Below are 15714 nucleotides of genomic sequence, written 5' to 3' on the forward strand. Positions count from 1 at the left end.
TGGGGATCAAATAAAATTTCGTTTAATAAACAGCCTCTGGGTTACTCTATGCGTCATTTTATCCATCGGGACATTTTATTGGACACGGGAAAACTGACGATGTTTTGAAAGTAAGACTGCAGTTATATAGTGATGACTTCATAAAGCTTCTTTAGGACATGTATAAATTTTCTGATAATATTAAAAGCCACTTTCATCTGTTATATCTTGTAATAGTGGAGGCCGAAAGTTTTCATAGGAGCTGAGCAGCTGAATGGGATATTTTTTCTCTTTCTAAGCTCAACGCTCCTGACAACCTTCTTTCACTCACAGTTAAAAACGTTTATGACGCTATTTTTCATCAATTGTATACAATACTGTTGTAAAATGTTATCTCATTTAACTTACTAACAAGTCCGCATTGTGATTTCAAAGACACAAACAAAACAAAATTGTAACAGCGGGACACCCTTAAAATGACGTTATAGCCGTCGAAATGAGCAAAGTTTTTCTTTACATGATATAAATAGCACGAATTCATCCATTTTATTGATTTCTGTGGTTTATTTCCTTTCTAATGATATACTGATCATGGATATATATTGTATAGGAAAACAGCGTGAATTGGATTAACCCGCTATTTTTTTCAAAGAAGCACCGATACCGTGCACAACGTCTATATAAAAGGCCCCGACATAAAAAAATATGAAACATTCAATTGAGAAAACTAACGGTCTAATTTATAACAAAACAATTTACGAAAAACAAATATGACAGACATGAACCGACGACAACCAGTATACTACAGGCGATTTCAACTAATTTTCACAGTTTGTTCTTAGTCAGGTGAGTGTATATAAGTAAAATTTGCTCACTTTATACTATCTTTTATTTTATCTTTAGTATGAAAATAAGGGTTCCCATAACAAAACATGCTTTAACCTTCCTAGTGGTGTCAAGTTAGTATAGGAGGGGCAATTGATTTGCAGTATCTGTTCACAGTACTTCTAGCTTTGTAATGTGTTGGTTGATTATAAACAAATATATAATGGCAAACATTTCATAATATTCAGGAGGTTTGCATATTAACAATGATAAATCGGCAGTGTTTCGATTGGGATGAATGCTGCAAATGGTTAAAATGGTATATCGGATAGGGGAACATGGTTTGTCTTGCATCACGACACCTATGAATGAATGAATAAAGAGGGAAATGTCATGGAAAACTTGATTCTAAACTTACCAACATTAAAAGCAAATCAGAAGTAATTGGGTTCGAAAATTTGAATTGAACTTTTCAGGTTAAATATATGTAATACTGATAACATGTAACAAAACAATTAAAATAAATAGTTATGATCTTTTAGGGAGCGTGGAACGTAGTTTTGTGTTTTTATTCAGTCACAATTAAAAGCGGAATATTATTTGGTCTAGAAAGTCCTTTAAATTAAAAATTCGATGAATTTATAAATAAGTATAACAAAAATACCAAACTCCAAAGTAAATTAAAAAAGGGGGAAGTCCTTAAAGACTGACAAAATATAACATTATCAACCAACGGAACGAGTGAAAAACACTTGTCATATTCCTTGACATTTTACATGCATTTTCAAAAGAAAATGGTGTGTTAAACTGGTTATATAGCTAGCTAAACCTCCCAATTGTATGACAGTAGTTTATAGATCTGTTATATTGACGAATTTGAATGAGCAACCCAAAAGGACATAGTAGGACATAGTAGGTTAATTGGGATCCATCAGCCTAAATTGTGTAAAATTGAGAATGGAAATGGGGAATGTGTCAAAGAGACAGCAACCTGACCAAAGAGCAGAAAACAGCCGAAGGCCACCAATGGGTCTTCAACACAGGGAGAAAATCCCGCACCCGGAATCGGGCTTCAGTTGGCCCCTAAACAAACATGTAAATATACACCACAGACATACAACACAATTGACTAAAAAATTCAAACAAACATACATACAAACATATTCAATATAGACGCCACAAAAAAGGTGTTGTTGTTGATAGTAAATCTGACAAAGACGCCAAAAAATAAGTTTGTAGGTGATAGTAAGTTGACAAAGATACAGAAAAAAAGATTTGTGTAGTTGAGAGTGCATACCGTATATAGCTTTTATTCTCTATTCTACTTTCTCGATAAAGTACAAATTAAGTAAAATATAATACAAAGGTAAACAAAATGGGAAAAAAACCAACACTATAAAAAACCTTTTGCGTCAGAATTGCACCACAGGACCCAAAGTCAAAAACCCGATAGCGGGATGCACAGATACCGAGTCACGTCAAAAGTCATATGACCAAAACAAAACATGATAGCACGAAGACAAATAAAGGGAAAACTTTAAAGTAAATAAAAAGATACACAACTCCAGCGCATAGAATCTAAAACTCAAGACCATCTTGTATTATTTGTGAAGTAGACACTGAATATTTATCCACTATGTATTGGTACCTTCCGATGAATTTTTTGAGACAAAGGACGAGATGTCCTTTGACAAAACCCTGGCTCATTATTTTCCTGCTGAGACACCGATGACGTTTATAAACTAGATGCGTATTTAACACCAGTTAATCGTTAACCTTTGAAGATACATTAAATTACAACATGCACATGCAAACAATTTAGAAACTCATTTATAATTGTTTTTTTTATAAATGCCGTTCGAAGTCCTAATGCAATTGTCAGTTTTAAATGGTTTTGTCATTCTTGAACAATGTAAATTATAATCAGATCAAGCTTACAAAAAAAATCCTGTCTACTCTAGAGTTAATAACTCCATATATAAAAAAGAAAAAAAGAGGGAAAAAAAAACTTGAAAAGATAAAAATAACCTGAACGAACAGTATCCTTACAAAACCCATTCACCAAAATGTTGGAAAGCTGGACTGAAAAAAAAACCCCATCTTCTCTAAAGTTAATAACTCCATATAGAAAAAAGAAAAGAAAAGGAAAAAATAAAAAAAAACTTGAAGAAAAGTTGAAAAAAAACAACCTGATTGAACAGATTCCTTACAAAACCCTTCACCAAAATGTTTGAAAGCTGTGCTGAAAAAAACCCGTCTACTCTAGAGTCAAAAAGAAAAGAAGAGAGAAAAAAAAAAAAGAAAAGTTAAAAATAACCTGAACGAACAGTATCCTTACAAAACCCATTCATGGACAGAAAATAACCTGTGCTATCAATTTTTTTCCAGGTTTTGATAGATACTATTTTTAGACATTAACGCGACCGTGTTAGAGAGCACCCTTTTTCTTCCCAACGTAAGTTTACATTAACAATTACCATTTTGACACTCTCAATTGAAATCTTACGTTACTTGTAAGTATTTTCGTAAGTGTAAATCGTACGATTTTTTGTGAAACTATGGTCTGGGATGTATAAGTACCGAAACACGTGATGAGCTGTATATGACCAAGAGGGACCTAAGAATAATAGCAAAATCTAACTGTACATTAACCTACCTTTCTGATAGTCTTGATGATAATATTACCTGGTCTATAATCGAAGTACACGTTCATTCCGCGTACGTTAAAATAGAGTGACGTAATGATGACGTAATTTCAGAATATATTTCAGTACACCATTAACATTTGAAAGACACAAAGGTGGCCATTATTATATATGCGAGTGCGATCGCTTTATATTAGATAAACAGATATTTATAGTTTTGAAGATAATTATTGGTCTGTTCTTGTATCGAGTAGATAATCATAAAAATATGTTACAATCAATAGATTTTTACTAAGTTTTTGTAAGAGTTGTAGACATCTTGAATGTGGGTCTCATTGGGGTCTAAGCGTGACGCGGGATTGCCGATTTTTTGTAAGCGTGACACGTGAAAGTCAAATATTATTGTGCCGTGAACACGGGAAATGAAGTCTAGCGGGACACGGGAAATTACAAAAATATGAGAATTGCTTACGTACATAGTGTAAGCGGGATACGGGAATCTGACAAAACAGTAAGCGGGATCCGGGATTAGAACCCCCAATGAGACCCCCTTGAATAAAGAAACTGTTCCTCGAACATTATGAACTTGAAAGTCATGAAATAAACATGTAACATATGCCTAGTCCAAATAATTATGACGTAGGGAGGCGTCACAGACGTCATAATTGTTAGGACTAACATATGCCTACTAGTTCAGTGGTTGTCGTAGGTTCATGTCTGTCATATTTGTTTTTCGTAAATTGTTTTGTTATAATTAGGCCGTTATATATTTTTCATGCCGGGACCTTTTATAGCCGACTATACGGTATGGGTTTTTCTTATTGTTGAAGGCCGTACGGTTGCCTGTAATTCACTTTGTTTGAACTTTGGTGGAGAGTTGTCTCATTGGCAATCATACTACATCTCCTATTTTATATAGTGTCCTGATTTTCAGTGGTCATTATTGGATATTAAAAGCAGAGTTTTTGATGCTCAAGTAAAATTTTGGTCATCTTTTGTTCATTTAAAATCATTTTGCAATGGACCTTCTGTGAAGAAATTTTATGATCTACATTTTGTGTAGTAGTTGGGAGAGAGGGGCAGTAGGAAGGGGTGTCATCCCGAATTCACGAAAAAATTGACATTCTTTCCCGGATCCCGAATTCACGAAAAAATTGACATTCTTTCCCGGATCCCGAATTCACGAAAAAATTAACATTCTTTCCCGGATCCCGAAAAATTAATCTTTTTAAAATTTCTGAGTCCCGATAAGTGTAAACGCTGAATTCCCGCGAAAATAAAGGGAAAACCCGAATAAATAAAAACAATCCCAATCCCGACGTCCCCCCCCCCCCAAAAGTCCCTTCAGCCCCTCAGGAATAACAATATTACTTTAAAAGCAATGGAATAAAAATGTGAGAAAGTGAAATACAAAGTGTTTTGTTGAGCTTTTTCGTATGAAGCGTCGAAATTTACACATCAAAATAGGCCACAAACAGAGATTTTGGTAATATTGAGAAAATCCATGGGATTCCAACGACATTTAGGTCTATAAAACATAAGGATAGGGTTTAACAAACCAATTAATATTCAAATTTACGAGATTGAGTATTTCCTATAAAGAAACGTTTTTTTTATCAACGTATGCTTTATATGTTTACGGGCCTAAAAACCAATAGAAAATTGGCATTTCATAGAATTTAGTGGACAGTTGAAATTCAGTATGCCAAATGTGATGCAAGTAAAAGAACGCGAACACACAGAAAAGACATCTAGAAGGTTTCATTATAAGACAAGTTACTATCATATTTAACAAAGATCTGTCATCCAAGGCTGATGGTATAACAACTATTGTATTATTGTGAGCGATTTATCTCTCATGATTTTTCCTCTATATATATGATCATATATGTATACACATGCATATTATTTGCAGAATGTGCGAAGTATTAGGGCGTATAGCATTTCCGCTAATTTTTCAAAGTTCCAATACTACGTTTCCGGAAACTTAAAGTATACGTTTCCAAAAATTGTATTTATTACTTTTCCGGAAATTTACCTGGTAGTAAATTATTAATATCTGAATATATGTTAGATAAATTATTCAGTTCATATTTTTATACATATTGGTTCTGGTCTTATATCTACAATATACTATATATACTATATGAAAGTTTCACCTTAGAGAAAGATGATGATGTCGGAATCGTTATATTTTTATGTTTCACCAACTTGAAATGTCTTTGATCGTCTATGTAATGAAATAACTGATATTTTCATAGTTGGCACAGTTAATTATTCGATACACGGGTGTAAAATGTTAACTATATTTCTGTTGTGTTTGCGTTACTTCCACTTTTTATCAAATTATGGGATCTGCTAATGTATGTGTGCACTACCCGAAGACTAACTCTCCAGCCCGAGGTAGATCATATTGACTTGGAATGTGCAATGCATACTGCTGTTACAAAAATTTCAGGCTGCTACAATCAGTTATTGCAGGTTTCGTTTAGGACAAAGTTCAAGGTATTCCTTAATTATTTTCCCGAAAAAGTAATAGTTTATTTTATCCGGAATAGTTACTATTTTTTCGGAAAAGTAAGGTATTTATTTCCGGAAACGTAGACTTTTTTTTTTGCGGAAACGTCATCTTTTTTTCCCGGAAAAGTAATGCCAATTTGCGGAAACGTAAAACGCCGAAGTATTAGTCTGATTGCTTTTGTATGTATCTAATTGTGTTTTTTACAAAAAAATTACCCACTATCTGATTTCGATAAATGATTAAGAAAAGATACAAAGAGTAACCAAAGACAGTAAGTCGAAGCAAAATGGCAAAATAGATCTAAATCGTGGTGATTATTAATGTTTAGGCTCATAAATCCTACAAGCTTTCATTCAAACACTTACAAGTGCATTTTCCGTAAAAAATAAAAGTTTTAGCATACTAGGTGTACTGAAAATTCGACATTTTCTAAAAATGACCCATACATAATGTACAGAATATTGCTTAATTTATACATGTCGAGTATACGTTTACTTTATTATTTACAGTAAATCATATACATGTGTTTATCACCTCCTTTGTATAGTCTTGCAACTGGACGTTAAGCAAACAAGAATCAATCAATCCTTTGTATAGACGTATTTCCCCCTTTAAGTTAAATCCTATTTAAAACTATTAGAAAATCTGTTGACCTCAGTTGTTCATTTCTATAGATGTTACGATAGAGTCTATTTTTTGTTTGTTATTTGAATAAAATAGATATATATTTTTTTCAGTAAAAGAGGCACGCGGTACTATGTAAAAGAATATCATATTACATGTACCATATGTTGCCAATGACTGATATATCTCACAAAACAAAATATTGATCTTATCATACATTTGTATCAATTTATTTGAAGTTATCAAACTATCAGTTACTATATAAACATTATATACATATTTTTGGTTTGACAAGCTATAGGTGTTTCATGCACATGTTTAATCAATAATGTGTATCTGTATCGAAGTGAAACAAGAAAATAAGAACAGTCTTTCTTTTTAATCCTTCATTACTCGATTACATAATTTATATATGGTAAATTTAAATATTTGTTGTTTTGTGGTTACACAAACGAATATAATTATATAAAAGTGTTGTAAAACATAGCGTAAAAGGATGTTGTGTTTATCATTTCCTTGAAATACTTATATGTTTACCGAGGGCAAATTTTTGTCACGATATGTGAAAGGAAGCTCTTTTTTGTAGAACTATTGTTGGAATTTGGATTGATATAAAACAAAAAGATTTGGTAAGATGTCGAATGAGATAACGCGTTGGCCTGGGAACCTGGCTCACTGCTGGCTAATGCTGGCAAAGTAAAGATTTGTCTAGTCAAGGAGGTCATATAACCTCCTTGGTCTAGTCTAGCTTTTAACGCTTCAGCAGAGACCAGTTTGATGTGATATATTCTTCCTTAGACTTCCTAATAGTTACAGAGAGACAATGGTTGATTCGTTCATAAACTGAAGCTCATCATAAACCAATTACTTCTAAACTTCAAAAACATTTTATAAACAATACAGAAAGTTGTTTATAAGGTATAATTACTATTAGCACGACTTACAAAGTGATAATGCATGCGATGAACAGTCGCGTTACAACCAGATGCGGATCCAGGATTTTGAAAAGGGGGGTTGGGGACTATCCAACATTTGGAGTGGGACGTGTAAATAGTCTATGCATTCACATATTTAGCTCCATAAGGGAGGGGCACTGCTCTACCCAAATCCGCCTTTGACAACCCTCCTTTTCTTGATTCAAAGTAAGTTCAAATCTTTCAGATATTACACTTGAAAGTAAAAAGTTACACATTGTGACACGTATTATAAGTTAGTATTTGTAACATTTAAAAAGACCCTTAAAATAACTACAATAATAATAGCAATTCGCATATAATAGTCACAATTATGGCTAAATATGAGATAACTACTTTTTATACTTTTGTCTACATAAACTTACTGTTATATATGTCGACCGTCTTATCTCTGTACATGTACAAGTTTGTTTATACCCTGGATTTCTTTACGTCATGGTTCCTGTTCACTTAATCGTTAAACTTTTCAACAAATTATTTTAATATTTCCATTTAAAAGAGGCATATTTCGTTGAACCCAAACTACTGAACTGTGAAATATAAATGTCACGAACGACAACCTCTTTCCCAAAGCCATTTAAAATTGTTGATGTTAACACTTTTATACAGGTATACCGTTTTGTAATGTTTTTACCTTCTTTTTTCCCGTATTCTGTTTTTGTTTTCATGAAATATTATATATAATAAAACAATGATATATAGAAAAACGGTTTAATCTGTAAACGAGACTATTAGAGCAGGTTACTATGACTATATGGAACAGTGAGGAAAATGTTGGAATTAAAAAAAAAAACACACAACCAAAATTACATTAGATTACATGTTTTCTTTTGTGTCGATGATAATGACCGATAATATGCCGCCGCAAAATAATACTTGATTTCATTTTAATATTAGTGTTCAAAGAAAAAACATAGTAAACTCTATAAATAATTCATTGATCAATTTTGATAATAGTAAATACTTCGTAAACATGCCGTAAGCAGGACATATGTATAGTGTAATGAATAGTCAAGGACAACGACTGATATTTAATTATAATATCCGTCCTATCTAAAGTTTAATCATAACTGGAGAAATATCCGAATGGTTTCATGTTCTCTGTATTGCTCCCGGTATTCCCAAACAAAGCCATGGTAGTATTGCTTGACTTCTTGGCTTACCGTACCAAGCAAGGTCAATATTTTTTTTTTTTCAGTGTTATTCATTCTGTACTGAATTCTCCCGATCCGACACTCTTTTACGTCCTCGTGTATAAAAAGAAGATTCCTGTAAAAAGTCACGATTACATGAAAAAGGGATGAAACAGAATGTATTTATTACAGTAAATGTTCCCTATCTATACCAATAACCGTTAAGATGTGTAAGTCGGAGCAGTATTCATATCTTTTTTAATTGAATAAAGTCCCCCCTTTTTTCCACACACACACATTGTTAATGTGTGCCTCGTTCAAAACGGGATACGGTTCAATATGTCAAGGTATTTTGTATTTGTTAAAATCCATTTTGTTTTGCAAATATAGAAATCGTTGTCACATGACTTGACTCAAGCTAGCAAACAATTGTAGCAAACAATTAGAAGGTATAAAAAAAAACAAAACAAAAAAACAAAAAAAAACAAACTACAATATGACATAATTAAGACAATCACTTTTTATCGAGCTAGAGAACACTTGCTAAGAGTTAGCGAACAATTCTGACAATACATACAATATTCTTTACAGAAAAGGAAACTCAACATAAAACAAAAGGAATGTCATACTACACAAATAACATAAAACAAAAGGAATGTCATACTACACAAATAACATAAAACAAAAGGAATGTCATACTACACAAATAACATAAAACAAAAGGAATGTCATACTACACAAATAACATAAAACAAAAGGAATGTCATACTACACAAATAACATAAAACAAAAGGAATGTCATACTACACAAATAACATAAAACAAAAGGAATGTCATCCTACACAAATAACATAAAACAAAAGGAATGCCATACTACACAAATAACATAAAACAAAAGGAATGTCATACTACACAAATAAAGAATACAATAAAGTTTTTCTTTCTTTATTTAAATCTATACTAGTATTAGACTTTCAATAGATAACTGAATTAGTTAACATTGACAGCGTTAAGAAAAACCTCCAGAATGGTTTATGCTAAAGTGTAATTCTATATGTAATCACATCAAAAGTCAAAATATTGTTGGTGAACAATTGTTTTTGTTTTTTGTTGTTTTTTTGGGTGGGAGGGGGGGGGGGGGGGGAGGAGAGGGGAGGGGAGGAAGGGATTATGGTATTCTTTTTAAAAAATTATTTGTTTGAAGTTATTTTTCACAAATGAATTGATACTCCATATTACAATCTTCATCAGCCCAAAAATAACCAGCACTTAATTTATAATATGCTAAGCAGTCTTGATTGTTGTAATTGTTCGGTTGATTAACTCCCCAGTAGAATTTTGTAATCAAGTTTTCTGGATTTGTCGAGTTATACCATGTCCAATGTCCTTCAATTGATCCATCTGTTCCTCCTATCCATACGGGCTGTGTACCTGAAATAGGCAAAATGCATGCTACTTTAATATTTTTCATTGTTTATGGTCATCAATTATGACGGCAACATTCAATTGATCAATTTTAATTTAAATATGTGAATTGAAAATTGCTTATGCTTCTGTATCTCTATTTTCTAATATTTATAAAATACAAAACACAACATAGTCGCTCTGTCTTAGCGATATTGATGTAAAACACAACTGAGCCTCTTTATCTTTACAGTATTAAAGTAAAAACACAACAGCCGCTCTGTCATAACAGTATATTGATTTAAAACACAACAGCCGCTCTTTCTTAGAAGTATTGTAATAAATGAATAATAGGATGTTGATATCAGTATAACATGGTACATCTTTGTGCTTCTATCTCTGACTCTCAACACAAGAGCGAGTTCTGTGAGAGTAGAAATTAAACCTTTCCATTTTGGGGGAAAAGTAGCTGGTTGCAATACCTAGGATGGTATAAGGCATATCTGTCGCTGTAGAGACAGGCCGGAATCGACTGACACCTATTAAGGAGAGGTTCGCATTTTGGCAAGCCAGCTCCAATTCACGCTTATATAGCAGTACGCGCTGATGCTATGGCAACGTAATTTTCGTAGTTATTATAGCCAAATATCGAATTGTCCCAAAGTAAGGCTAATTCGTCAGATGTTTAAGAACAGATGTTTATATTAAGTCCAAAGTTATGTTATAGATAATGCATATTTTAAGGTTTTTCTTGAAGTATAACACACCTCGGGGTGTCAGGATTGCCCAAAGAAAGACCTCCCGTATATAACACACCTCGGGGTGTCAGGATTGCCCAAAGAAAGACCTCCCGTATATAACACACCTCGGGGTGTCAGGATTGCCCAAAGAAAGACCTCCCGTATATAACACACCTCGGGGTGTCAGGATTGCCCAAAGAAATACCTCCCGTATATAACACACCTCGGGGTGTCAGGATTGCCCAAAGATAGACCTCCCGTATATAACACACCTCGGGGTGTCAGGATTGCCCAAAGAAAGACCTCCCGTATATAACACACCTCGGGGTGTCAGGATTACCCAAAGAAAGACCTCCCGTATATAACACACCGAGGGGTGTCAGGATTGGTCAAATGAAAGACAGACCGTAGGGAGGTCTTTCTTTGGGCAATCCTGACACCCCGAGGTGTGTTATACGACAAGAAAAACCTTAAAATATGCATTATCTGACTTATGTACCGTCTATAAATATTATTTTCTGCAAAGTTTTGCAATATTTACAGCCTATTTTACCGACTACACGAAAGTGGGATATTCTTTTCTGATGTGGTCAAGTTTTAATATGCCCTACGGCTCATTTATAATGTGTAATAAAACTCACTAATTAAACTTGATGTATAAACGTTAGAAATCATTGTCCAGTTTGAATAGAAATATTACTGTAACGGCATGAAGCAAGACACACATGAATTGTTACGGTGTATGAAAAATACAAAAGTCACTTTGTAAGTAAATTATTGTATCAACTTTATTTATAAAAGAGGGATGCTTTTTTGTCTATTTTCATGACAATTTTATCGCGGAAAAGCAAATTTTTTTCAACAACTTTGTAAACGAACAATTCAGAGTAATTGTTTTCTCTCTTTTGTTTGGCAATGCAACTTTTTTTTTAATATAAAACTCAGAATTAGGAATACATATTATATCCCCTCCCCATTTTAAAGTACATGGCTGTTATTCTATAGAAAATAAGAATGTTGGATCATTTGATTAGATAGAGTAAAAGGCATATACAGATGTAAAAAACAACTGGCATGAAGAGAGCACGAAATCGTGATACATGTACATGTAACACGAAAAACAAATATCCATAAGTCAAAGTATGATTTCCAATACAATGTGAATAAATAAGATTTTCAAAATCCTACACATAATGTGTTAAATATGGCTTGATTTAAAGTGTTATGGAAATGTTTGCATTATTAAATTCATCTCACATAATGTCCCTTTATTGTAGAGATAAATTAACAAAACTTCACATTATTTGTTTTGGAAGTTAATATTTGCGTCAACGACGATTTTTGGTATGTCAGTCTAATAAACGGAATAAAGGATTGTTTCTGCCTTAAACCTACGAAATATGGAAAATTAAAAAGTAAACCCTCAATTGGCAACACCATACGATAGCTATCAAACGATTTTAGTGTTCAAGTAAATTAAAGTTTGCTTTTTAACCAGGAAAATAATGACCTTATATAGGTCATTATGTTATGCCTTGAAGCAAATTTCATTGAAACTTGGTATCGTCCGGGTTGATTCTTCGGAAGAATGACCTATCGTTCTGAAAGAAAATAACTCCTTGTAGGTATATAAATAATAAATGTTGACCTGTTTGTGATGTTAATTTGATTCATATATCATCAAAGATTTGTTCTATCAAAAAATAGTTAATTATTCATTTGCGTCAATTTTGTAATGATGAATTAAGATAATGTCTTAGAAGATTATTTAATTAGTATTGACAATACCCAACTATAATTTGTAGTAGTGATATTGATTCCACGTAAAGGGAAATAATAGTTTCCGACCTGGTTTGTTATAAAGTTTTATCAAATATTTTGTCACAAAAAAGTATTAATGTAAAACACAACAGAGTCGCTTTGTCTTAACAGTATAAATGTAAAACACAACAGAGTTTGTTTATCTTAATATATGAATGTAAAACATAACAAAGCCGGTCTGTCTTAAAAGTATCGATGTAAAACACAACAGGGCCGCCCTCTCTTATCAGTATTGATGTAGAACATAACAGAGCTGCCTGTCTTACAAGTATCAATGTACACCACAATCGAGCCGTCCTGTCTTCGCAGTATTAATGTAAAACGAAACAGAGTCGCTCTGTCATAGCAGTATGGATGAAAAACACAACAGAGCCGATTTGTCTTAGAATTATCGATGTACAACACAACTGAGCCGTCATGTCTTAGCAGTATTAATGTAAAACAAAACAGTAGCTTTGTCTTAACAGTATTAATGTAAAACACAAAAGACTCGCTCTGTCTTAAAAGTACCAATATAAAACACAACAGAGCCGCCCTCTCTTATCAGTATTGATGCAAAACACAATAGAGCCGTCCCGTCTTTTCTGTATCGATGTAAAACACAAAAGAGTCGCCCAGTCTTAGAAGTATCAATGTAAAACACAACAGAGTCGCTTTGTCTTAGAAGTATTGATGTACAACACAACCGAGTCGCTCAGTCTTAGAAGTATCAATGTACAACACAACAGAGTCGCTTTGTCTTAGAAGTATTGATGTACAACACAACCGAGTCGCTCAGTCTTAGAAGTATCGATGTACAACACAACAGAGTCGCTCAGATCCCCATTTATAGCGTTTCAAACAATCACAACCGTAATAAAAATTGTACATTTTTGTTGTGGTTTTTTGGTCAACTATTTGTTTAACTTCGAGTCGAATGAAGACTAAACATTGCCGTTTGCGTTTTTTTGTACGCCGTGAGAGCTTTTAAAATCATGGAGATTTGTCCCATATGCTAGTATTTGTATGGAACAAAGTAGATGTATAAAAAAAACAATAAACAAAACACAATACTCTATGTGGAGTATCTGTTAGAATAAACATCTTTGGATACCAAATACTTGGTGGACACATTATTGCTGAACATATGGATTTAGATGTTTAAAAATTCTGTGGGTAAACTCTACATGCAAGAGAGAGATAGGAATGTCTAATTTTACGCAGTTAGGAATTCTCGAAGTTGAAATTAATGAACTTTTTCAGAGGGAATGGTACTTTGATCACCATCTTTTCATGATCTGCGTTTGTTAATTATCCAGCTAATTAACAAATACATGTGCATTCGACCAGTTGTATGGCAATATCTAGATGATAACAGTGAAGATACGTGTATTAAAAGTTTGGTGTTTCTTTCGAACAAGAATCAGCAGTTAAGTGTCCGATTCGGACAGAAAATTCATTATAAAATTGAATGACCAAATAGTCCAGTAAAACGAGTTAGAATTAACAATTTATTTAAATGCTTTTACAATCAACTATTCGTATAGCCGGACCATATAGAAACGACTTCGATTTATCGAATCTATATACAAGATGTTTTTTGTAAAATAAATAAAAACGTAATACATGTACTGGAAAATGTGTACTTTCTTTAAAATAACAGCAGTTCCAACTTCTCATCTATTAGTTTTCGGAAACTATTGATTGATCGAATGGTTATTAATGTCCAGTAGCAATTATTACATGCACACCAGGACGGGAATACGTTTACGTGTTGTGAAAATGAAGTATTCGTGTTGTCAAGACCTACATACTTGGTAAATTTTAAACAACTTCACAAGGTAACAGTCATTATTCCCGGATCGATACGAGTTGAAGTCTTCGTTCTAGTAAGATGTGTGTTTTGGGGCGAAGCGGAAAATAATAATTTTCAAGTTTTTTTGTTAACCCTAAAGGGATTATGTTGTTTTTTGCACTCAAGGCGAGTATACGTTATGGTGGTGGTACCGACAACTATGTAGCTGGTTTTTTCCTAAACAATGTCCGTAATATAAAAAGTTCCGCCATGTTTACACCAGTTGTATGTATTTATCGTACACATTCATGTCTTACAGGATTAAAAATTTCGCTGCATGTGTATTCCTCTTGCTCTTATTCTTTGTGTAGTTTTTAAAATGCATACATAGAAAGACTAATTCCTATAAGTTAACTTTGTCCCCCCCTCTCTCTCTCTCTCTCTCTGTTTTTTTTTTTTTTTTTTGGTGAAAACGACGTGGATGCACGTGCTGTCATGCCTCCGGGTAGCTACGCCCCTGAGGACACATGTGTAGTAATAAGGCATCACACACAATAGTGGATTGCTTAATGCACTTATGTAGCCATAACACATTTTGAGATTTATGAACCATTGTCATGTGTTAAGACTCAAACTCTAATACAGGGTATTATAAGGGTTTCGCATATACTCTAACCCCAATATACGATAAAAGTGGAAAAGCAGAAAAATCTTGATAAAAAAAACCAATTTCATTATGAAGTAATTTGAGATGATAAAAATAGAAAGCTATTAATCCATTTTTCTCCAGAGAAATATATACATTAATTTATTGTACGGCAATTTATTGATCAGTATTTGCTAATTATTATGTTTTTTGTGATTTCATACTTACGATCTGTCAAATCCAGCATGTACTCATTCTCAGAAGGGCTTGATACCGTGGCCAGACCTCCACCCCATGACTCACAAAAGCCCTGTCAAATTAACTGATACATAATATATACAATCTCAAGGTTAATCAGAATATATTTTTTTTACTCGTTATAAATAAATGGTTTACAAATAATGATAATTAAACACCTAATGGTGTATGGATTCATCGATTGAAAGACAACAATAGCAACATAATTCACCTCCGATTGTAAGAGTGGAACAGTGAACATGTATCTTAATCTTAAGTTTCTGTATTTGTGGATCGTTGTTTCGGAAATCTTTCTTTTAGTCATGATTAAATTCGCCACTCTGATTTCTGGTTTTCATAGCCTAAACAGAAAGAATGGCATAACTTAAAC

General features: G+C 33.2%; 1 protein-coding gene across 2 annotated transcripts in view; it reads right to left on the bottom strand.

The window, feature by feature from the left end:
* LOC127729297 (angiotensin-converting enzyme-like) overlaps positions 1-15714 on the bottom strand; it is a 52470-nt gene that overhangs the window by 22508 nt on the left and 14248 nt on the right. The window contains exon 2 of one of the 2 annotated variants that reach the window (XM_052237037.1): positions 7934-8030. The gene's annotated coding sequence lies outside the window, so the exon portion shown is untranslated. Of the gene's footprint in view, positions 1-7933; positions 8108-15714 lie in introns of those variants that run through there. The other variant, XM_052237036.1, reaches the window with a different exon arrangement.

This window comes from Mytilus californianus, unplaced genomic scaffold (genome assembly GCF_021869535.1).
Source record: "Mytilus californianus isolate M0D057914Y unplaced genomic scaffold, xbMytCali1.0.p SCAF_2, whole genome shotgun sequence".
Taxonomy (NCBI): Eukaryota; Metazoa; Mollusca; class Bivalvia; order Mytilida; family Mytilidae; genus Mytilus; species Mytilus californianus.